The following is a 9,999-nucleotide window of genomic DNA, read 5'->3' on the forward strand; positions in this document are numbered from 1 at the left end:
AACTCAGAGGGGAGGAGGAAACCTTTTAAAATCTCAATCAAGCAAGAGTGGAACACATGCCCAACCAACGCATAAGCGCACACTGGTGGGGGAGCGCTGGGGGATGGAGGACTCACGGGGTTACTGCGGCCTGGAGAGAGGGGACGGCCCGGGAGAAGGGTGACTGGGGCGGGGGAGGACTTCAAGCTGAATTTAAAGACGAGGCAGTGCTCAGCAGATGGCAACTGGTGAGCGGCTTAGGGGTTATCCCTGGCTATGTCTCTTCCACTTGACACTCTTTTCATGCAGAAGCCTCTGTCTTCAGTGTCTTTAATGATGAGAGAACTGTATCATGGCAATTGGGGGAAAGAGCGTCCAAAATGCCTGGGAGGTAGAACGTTAAGAATAGAAGAAAATTGAGTTTTCTTGTTTTCAAGTGTTCAAGACATGAGAATGGTGAATAAACGAGCGAAACTTGGGTTGGGAATCCCTGGCAAGACGGTGATGCAGACGCTGCTTCCTGGATCTCGGGCTCGGCTGCCCCTCCCTCCTGTCCCAACAGAGCCCCCCCACAATGGCTGTAAGAAAAAGGCAACGACTTGCATCGGTTCTGGACACTAGCCATCCACACCAAGGGAACTTGGTGCTTTCAGTCAGACTGCGCCCTGGGGAACCAAACAGGCATCACTGAGGAAAGGCAGGCTGCTACCCCATCGGACAGAGGCCCTGTGTTCAGCACAAATTAGGAGGCGCCGGCTCCCCAGGTGACCCAAAAGGTCATCAAGGCGGTGTAGGGCCCTGGCGAGGCAGTTCAGTGGGTTGGAGCGTCATCCCCATACGCCAAGGTGCTGGTTTGATCCCAGGCCAGGGCACATGCAAGAATCAACCAATGAAAACATAAGTAAGTGAAACAACAATTCAGTGCTTCTCTCTCTCTCTCTCTCTCTCTCTCTCTTTTGCTCTCTCTTTCTCTCCCCCAACCCCTAAAATCAATTTTAAAAAATTAAAAGAGAAAAAAAAAGACATGACAGTCAGAGTCTCCCCACCCCCTCCCCCGTCTTTGGAACACGTGCTCTGTTTGCCTTCCCCACTCCCAGGAGCGGCCAAAGACACACCCTTGAGATTGTAATGTGATGAGACTATCTGGACTGGCTCTGACTCAGTTAAGGCCCTCGTGTACATGACTCAACCCAGTTAAAACCTCTATATAAACTTAAGATTTGGTGGGTGGGTGTGAGAAAACCTGTCTTGCAGTTGCCCAAGACTTATATATGAGTTCCGTTGCTTATTAGACTTGCCACCTACCAATGTGGGGTGGCTGCCTCTTTCCTCGGTGTCTCTCTGCCCTCTGCCGACCTGGGTGGGTTTTAGATTTCACCCGGGCAGCTCCAGGCCAGGGTCGTGGCCCACGTCAGGGGTATCCCCTCGCTCAGCAGGCAAGGCCTGGAGGTCAGGGTGGCCTGAGGGATGAGGGGGTGAGGGTGCACCCCAAGCTTCCCTCCCGCCTCTGCATACCTGTAGCTTTCAGACCACCCCAAGTGCACGATGGGTGCCTTTCCGGTCTTACCTGGGCACAGCCACCGAGAAGCCCTGAGAAGCAGCTGATGGATCCGTGAAGCAGAAAAGCCTGCCGCCACCCTGCCAGGAATTCCCCCCCAAACTTTTAGTAACTTATTTGCAATAATTGTCTTCTTGAGAATTTAAAAATAATAAAACACCTTTTTTTTTCTTTTCTAAAAACTCATCCATGGAGGTGGCACTAAATCTCCCAGCAGGGGCTGCTCAGCTCCTGCTTTCTCCCACCTCCTTCGGCTGCAGGATGTTGGATGTGATCGTGCCCTGCTGTGTTCTCTGTAACTTTTCCTCCAGTCCTTTGGTCTGTACCTAAATGGCTGAGAAAGGCTCAGGCAGGAGCTCTTCCCGCACCGCACTGAACATAGCGTGGTTTCGTCTTGGCTTGAGTTGTTGTTGAATAGGCAAAACACGGTGTCCCTTTCTCCCGCCAAGTGCAGGGTCATTGGAAACAGGGCACAGGAATTAGGCAACGGGAAATGGACACGTCAGGTTTATTGCTGACAAAGGGGACTGGAGAATATGACTTTCGTCCCTTAGGCAAATAGGCTCCCTTGTGCTTTACACTTGAACTAGACAGATTTTGCCATCAGCCCCTGCTAGGCCAGGCCAGTTATTGCCAGGCAAAGGGCAGCCCAGAAAACACTTTCCGAGGCGCTGAGCCCCTATTCACGGAGCACATAAGGCACTCCTCTGAGGATCAGGAGATAGACAGAGAGGCCTCCAGCGTTTCTGTGGTCTGACTCAGTGCCATCCCCCAGTCCCACCCCCCAGTCCCACCCCAACGCAGGAAAATGAAACTGAGGAAATAAAGATTCTACCCCAACAGCCATCCTGGGCTGACTTAGACTTGCCTCTGGGAGACCGAGGCAAAGGAAGGCTCGCAGGATCCGGGAAGACGCTGCAGCTCAGAACCAAAACGTCCCCCCAGGCTTCTGAGGAAGCTGCCTCTCTTGGGGGGAAAAGATTTACGGCAGCACAAGGTTTTTGTTGTGTTTTTTAATCTGAGCAGCTGATTTGAATTCTCAATAAGATTCCGGGGGCTCTGGAAAAGATCTAGAAATGAGAGAAAAATCATAATAAAGAGGCAGAAATCTGAGAGGAAGAAGTATAGCAGGGAGGCAGAAACCACAATAGCTGGGTTAGAAGCCATCATGTTGGCTGAAAATAGCAGAGAGGACACTGGAGGAAATAAAATTAACATGGTGGAGGGTAAAAACCATCGAGACATGAAAAGGAAAGAGGCAGGCAGTCAGGCACAGGGAATAACAGGAATTCCGGAGGAAAAAGAATAGATACAGCGAAAGCAGTCATCAAAGACGTGGGAGGAGAAGACTTTCCTGATACACAGAAAGAACGCAGTTGGAAACTGAGAATATGTTCTGAGTCCCAAGCAAAGTTGATGAAAAGAGGACCACATTTAGCCACGCTATGGTGGAATTCTCAGAGTAAAGCAGTTAAATTTCTGAGGCGCACACGCAGCCCCTCCCCATTGCAAACAGGGAACTGAAGGGAAAGATTTTATTTTTTCTTTTTATATCCTTTGTTCTTTGTATTTAAAAATACATATGCATTTATTTCTTTTTCAATTTTAAAAACAAACTTAAATTGGGGGGAGGGATGATAAATAAGAATCTTACAGACATAAAAAAACAAAGAGCTTAAAATGAAAATGATTTAATACTTCTCACAGAGAAGTAAATGCCAATTTGTTTTACCTCAACTCATTGCTAAAAATACATTTTACTTTGTAAATGTATATTTAAACAGGATAAAGGATAAAAAAAGAAAAATTAAATCTACCTCTTACTTAGATTTTTCGACACTCATGATGAAATAATGAATTGTCTTTACAACGTTTGAGGGACTTGAATATTTCCTGCTACTGTCTATATTGTTCAATGTTTTTAAAAATGCACTCAGTCTATTAGGTTGAACGGATTGTGACCTGCACTCGGAAACACACTGAACTACAGAAATGTAAGGAAGAGCCATATTGTGTCATCATGGATGAAGGCAACAGAAAAATCTTCTCAGGTGTGGATGTTGTTTAAAAAACAATCCTTACAGTGCTGGCTGGTGTGGCTCAGTGGATTGAGCGCCAGCCTGCGAACCAAACCAAAAGGTCATCAGTTCAATTTCCCGCCAAAGCACATGCCTGGCTTGCAGACTAGGTCCCCAGTTGGGGGCCTGCTAGAGGCAAACTGTTGATGTTTCTCTCACATATCAATGTTTCCCTCCCTTTCTTTCTCCCTCCCTTCTCCTCTCTCTGAAAATGAATAACTAAGATCTTTTTAAAAAATCTTTCTCAAGTACTGTTCTTGAATATAACACTTAAAAATGTCTGCTAGGATATAGGAAAAAACAGATGCAAAAAACCTCAAGAATGAGAAGAAATGCAGCTTGAAGCACTTACGTGGTGGTTTAGAGAAAGAAGAACTGTCATGTGTTCATAAAAGAACGTGAATTACTAGCATTTTTTAAAAATCATCTGGCAATATCTTTTGAAAATTGAAATACATGTTTTCATCTTATTCTTAGGACTCTATCATACAAAAGAAAAACACCAGTATCTAAGGATATATGAACTAAAATGCTTCTTGCAGCAATATGTAGAGTATTTATATTTCATCGTTATACCTTCATTTTGTTTTCATCTGCATTGTTCCTTAATTTCTTGTTTGTCAATGTCTTCATTTATCTCTTTGAGCTTTCTTACTTTTAAGTGTATGCCAGATTAGTCCCCCAAATTAATTTCATTTGTGAGTTCGCATTTCAGTTGTTAAGTTGGTTGGCTGTCTCTTTAGCATTTGATTTCTTCATGTGCTTTAAGAATTTTAGTTTACAGGCTCATTACGGCTGGGAGTTAATGCTTTTGCTTTGTGCTGTTTCTCTCTTTCTCCTCTCTTGCCTGATGGATTTAATTGTGTGGTGACAGCCACTGTGCCCTAGTCCAGACTGGCCTTGTGATGACAGCTGCGAACTTGTGCTCTTCACTGATGTGGGGGCCTTGCAGACCCAGTCACAACATTAGAAGGTGACTTGACCCAATTCTTCATGGCAAGGCTATCTTTCCTCTGCTGCCTCCTAAGTCCATGGTTTTGGCTGTAGCTCCTGAAAGCTGGTCAGTTGCCAATTTTTCCCAGACTTCTTTTTCAAGTGAGAGGTGGCCTCACTCCAGTCCCTGGATTCAGCCAGAGAGTCTGGCTCCATCCTCTACTTCATGTGCAACGTTTTAGTTCCCATAATTCCACAGGCCCTTGGCTTTGGCCTTACCCACCAAACTGTTTTTCAGTTAGTTCTCTTTCTTGTCCACCAGATGTTTATCCTGTTTTTTAGCCTGTTTATGTCTTATTGATGTCCTCTAAAACTTGTACTCTCTTTATTATGCATTTGGAGCAATGAGGGCTTGTCAAAGCATGAACTTCCAACCTTCCTCTCCTTAGTGTGTAAGTCACTTTCTACTTCTCACAGGGGAAGTACACTAGTAGAGCTGGAGGAGGCTGGGGTGAAAGACCTGAGCACTGAGACCTCGATGCTGAGAGTTCAAGTACTGGTCATTTTTTGTCTGGGCTCAGTGGGCTGGGCAGGGATGTGGATCAGACCAGTAGAAGCCTATCTGGGGAACTTCTAATTAGGATCCATCTCCCTACAGCGACCCCTGTGGCAGTAAGATGATTTGCAGGAGTAGAATGTTCCACCCCCCAGTGCTCTCCTGCAGTCCTATTGGAAGCCCCGTTGACATCCCCTTTGTGAGATGCTTGTGCCCACCACAGGCTTTTTAGAGAACACAGAGGACCAAAGAGAAAGCTAATACTGCATAACACGCAGGGGTGTCCAATCTGCGGCCTAGGATGGCCATGCATGCGGCCTAACACAAAATCATAAATTTACTGAAAACCTTTTTTTCTTTTTCTTTTTTGCTCATCAGTTTTCATTAGTGTTTGTGTATTCAATGTGTGGCCCAAGACAACTCTTCGTCTTCCAGGGTGGCCCAGAGATGCCAAAAGGTTGGACACCCCTTATGCCATAAGGGCCCTCAGCTGGCTAAATACAAAAATAAACAAGATGTGACCCTTTGGGAACAATTCATACTGTTGACACACAATATAAACAAAATAATAAAAATAAAAATAAGAGAGATGTAGTTGAGTGTTTAAATTCTTCTCCATAAAAAGAGTCATAAATTTTAATACTGACAAAAACAAAACAAAACCCAAAAAAACCACACAATTCTGAATAGACCAACTACCAAGAAGGGATAAAAGGGAAGAAAAAAAAAAAAGGAGTTACCAAAAAGTCAGCTCCGGAATGGACTCCAGGGTTAGATGCTTTTGCTGGCAAGGCTTTACTGATGTTTAATTATTATTGAATAAATTATTTCAAAACACAGAATAAAAAAGAATGCTCCTCAATTTGGGTTGTACAAGTCTAATTCTCAAATCTTCCACAAAAAAAATCCCCAAAACAAACAAACAAACAAACAAAAAACAGCAAAGGAAACCATAGACCAGGGTTTACAAACACAAGTGTCTGCAAGAGCCAGAAAGTAATATAAAGCATGAACTTGGTTGGATATAAAATTACAGGGGAAAGTGGAAGCTACAAGAAAGGGAGATTGTGTGCCTCTTAATCAGGAATCCCCAATCAAATGCTTCAATACTCTGGGTTGGTCAAATAAGTCCCATGAGTGACCAGTTTGCAGCCTCTGGTATAGATTGATCTCTGCTATAAACACAGAGATATAAATCCTAAATAAAATACTAGCAAGTCCAATTCAATCTATATTACAATTTTTTAAAAATCTACTATGATCAAAGTACATTTACTCTAAGGGTTGCAAAAATATTTTACTATATAAAAATTATTTTTAAAATAACCCACCCTCTCAGTAGGTCACATAAAAAAAACCCATATGATCATTTCCATAGACGTTGGAACTTCCTTCCTGCACAGCAGAGGCCCAGGGATCCCAAGCTGGGTTGGGTGCGGCCTGGCAGAGGGTGCCCAAAGGTAGCATCGAGGGGTAAAGGCAGAACCAGGCCCAGCAGACGGCCCAGTAAAACGTCACTCCAAGGAACTGGACTGAGAAGCAGAAGCGAGATGAAGGTGAGAAGACAGGGCCTGGGGAGGTGCCCGGAGGCACAGGTTTGGGGCTTTGTTGCCGGGGCCTCCGTGCCCTCTGGTCCGGAGCCAAGTTTCAACTGTAGATGCTGAAAAAGCACTTGAAAACGTTCAGCATCCATACCTCATAAAACAGCTCTCAAAACTCAAACTCTAAGGACAATGCCTTCACATGAGAAAGGACATATCATACAAAGCAGCTCACTTAAAACTTTTAAAAAATGCTTTCCTGTTCTGACTTTCTGAGGAGCCATTTTGTATTTTCAAGACTTTCTACAATAATTAAAGGTGGGGGAGGGGAGCTCAGTGAAAATTACCAAGGGAACCTGAAGAGAAGAGGAGACAGTGGGAAGCAACAAACCTTGTATTTTACGTGGTCAAATTTAAACCAATCTATGTTATACCTCAATAACAAATTTGTTTGTTTTTTAAAAATAGTTATATCTAAATGGATACTGTTAGAGTGGCTGGGAATAATGCTCAATGAAGACTCCTGCACCTCTACTTCATACCATATACAAAACCAAATTCCAGGTGGATTAAAGAAGTCATAAAGCAAGAGAAACATACTTGATTCCCCCAAAAGTGAAAAAATTTAGAAAGGTCTTACATCGAAGTGTACTGATAAATTGAGGAAAATTTTAAAAGGATGAAAAACTCTTAAAATCAATACAAAAAAGACAAATAATACAACAGCAATGGGTAAATTCATGAGATTGGTGAAGAGGCAATTGTGGCAAGAACAAATCCAGTCAAGAAACCAATTAACAGGCACTCCCCAGCAGAGAACCGCAAATTAAAAAACCAAGGAGGTCACTTCTCACTTATCAGATGAGCAAAAATTAAAAACAGTGATAACACTTGCTGATGAAAGGGATGCAGGAATACAATATTCTTGCACATTGCTGTTGGAAATGTGAATTGTCACAGCATTTCGGGAGAGCATTTTAAAATGAAAAATCCCTTTTCTACAGTAATCTCATTCTTGAGACAATACCTTAGAAATTAAGGCAACAGTGCACAGGGACCTGGGTAGGACCCTGTTTACTTACTATAGCCTTGCAGTGGTGGCAAACTGGAAACCAAAGGAACGGCACCATCCAACTTGGGGGAATTTCTAAGCAGGATGGAAAGTAGTGTATGTAAATACGATTCAACTTTTTAATGTAATGACACCCATCCCCTTGAAAACAAACAAACAAAAACAAAAACAAACACCTGCGTGTGCAAATTGTTAGAGCGGTGGAAGGAAGTTAGTTAGGAAGCAAGCAAACAGGGTAGAGAGGCTGTTAACATGGAAGGGGATGGGAGAGGAATACTTAAAAATAAGTTTCTATATTTAAAAACCATGTGTGTAATGTGACCCCATCCATGCAAAGTTATGAGAATGTACAGAAATGAGGGAAAGGGTGGTCACCAGAATATTAATGATGATTATCTCAGGGAGTGGGATTGCAGGTCACTTACTTTTTTGCTTTTATTTTTTTCTATGTTTTAAATGTTATATGAGTATATATTATTTATGTAATCAGTGGAAAACAAGGTTATTTTCACAGGCGGGGGTGGGGGGGATATATAGGCACGTAGAGGTTCCTAAGGGATCTGATTTAAAGAGCACAAAAGATCAAAGATCAATATTTCATTAACATATCAATTGCTGGCATGTCAGCTGAAGTTTTCCAAAACGCTTAAAGTGTCGGTTCTCTTAAGTAGCCAACCTGTCATCTGAAACATTGTTTACAATCCTCCCATTTAACTAAGACCTAAGAATGGAATGATTAAAATACCAAAGGGGCAGGAGATATTAAAGGAAGTTTTATTTAAGTGCCCCATCAAATGACTGGATCTCCTGTACTCATCACAGTTTAGAGTTCCCTCACCAAGCTAATCTGGCAAAAATAAAAATAAAAATAAATCAAATCATTGTTTTTGATTTTTTTAAACCATTTCTTTTTCCAGACCTCTCTGGAATGGTTCCTAAAGTCTTCCTTTTAAATCTTGAATTTTGCTTTTGCTCTTCTTTTTACTTCCTCTTCATGTTGGTTGGCTTCCCCCAGCTGGGCGTGCACCTTGCTTTTGGCGGGCACTGCTCTGCGTTCTCCCCTGCCTTCTCTTCGCACACCTGCCAGGTCAGAGGACTGCTGCGTGTGCTCAGACACTGTCTCTGCAGAGCTGGAACATGCCAGGCTCTCAAATAACAATAGGGTCATCTGGCTAAACAGGAAGTTGGGCTTCACCTGCTCTTTCTTTCACAGCATTTACTGAGTATTGCTGGGTGTCTGATGTCTGGCTAGGGGTTCAAGAGTGAATGAGGTGTGATCCGGAAGAGGTCAAAACCAGATATGTGGTCAGCGCTTTTGGCTGGACGGACAGTGCTGGCGAAGCATTTGGGAAGGATTCCGTGGGTAAGGACCGGGGTCTGGGAGGCCGCTTCTAGAATCTGGCAAAGAGAACAGTATATGCAAAGGTCTAGCAGGGGTGTCCAACCTGCCGCCCGTGGGCTGCGTGTGGCTCAGGATGACTAGGAAAGCAGCCCAACACAACATCACAAATTTACCTAAAACATTGTGAGATTTTTTTTTTTATGATTATGTGTCGCAATGTATTTAATATGTGGCCCAAGACAACTCTTCTTCCAGTGTGGCTCAGAGACAGTGTGGCTCCAGGTTGGTCACACCCCTGGAGTGGTTCTCCAAGTGTGGTTCCAGATGAACAGAATCAGCATCACCTGGGAACTTGCTGAACATTCTCATTCTCGCGTCCCACTGTGGACCTAACAAAGCTGAAACCCCGGGGTGGGACCCAGCAATATTTTATCAAGGCCTCCAGGTGATTCGGACGCACCCTGGAATTTGAGATCCACGGCTCCAGTGGAGGCCTGAGTGAGGGGGATCTTTAGCTGACAGAGCGAGAAGAAAGGAAAGGAGGCTTTGTGAGGGCCTCTGATGCCAGTCAAGAGGGCTAGACTTTACCCCGTAGTTGCTGCTTCCAGGATCTCCATAAAAGCAGGGGCCTGTGTCACACAGTCTCTCGCAACTTGGCGTTTCTGGGAGCTCTGGCATTCTCTATTCACCCTGGGGCCGAGGATGGTACTGAGTTCCCCACCCCCCGAAACACCAGGAGGCGGGCAGAAGACAGGTCGGGCTGCAGACCTCTCTCCACCGCGAGGCCATGGGTTTGCGACCCAAGAGCAGGTGAAAACACACATGAGCTGGGGAACCGGCAAAGACAAGCCAGGATCTGCCCGGGACGAAGCCGGGGCGCCGGAGGCTCCAGCGCCCCGCCCCAAGCCAAGCGGGGCAGAGCTAGCAGCCCAGCGGGTCC

This window comes from Pteronotus mesoamericanus, unplaced genomic scaffold (assembly GCF_021234165.1).
Source record: "Pteronotus mesoamericanus isolate MK-2021 breed Mesoamerican mustached bat unplaced genomic scaffold, CSHL_Meso_final contig_84, whole genome shotgun sequence".
In the NCBI taxonomy this organism is placed as follows: domain Eukaryota; kingdom Metazoa; phylum Chordata; class Mammalia; order Chiroptera; family Mormoopidae; genus Pteronotus; species Pteronotus mesoamericanus.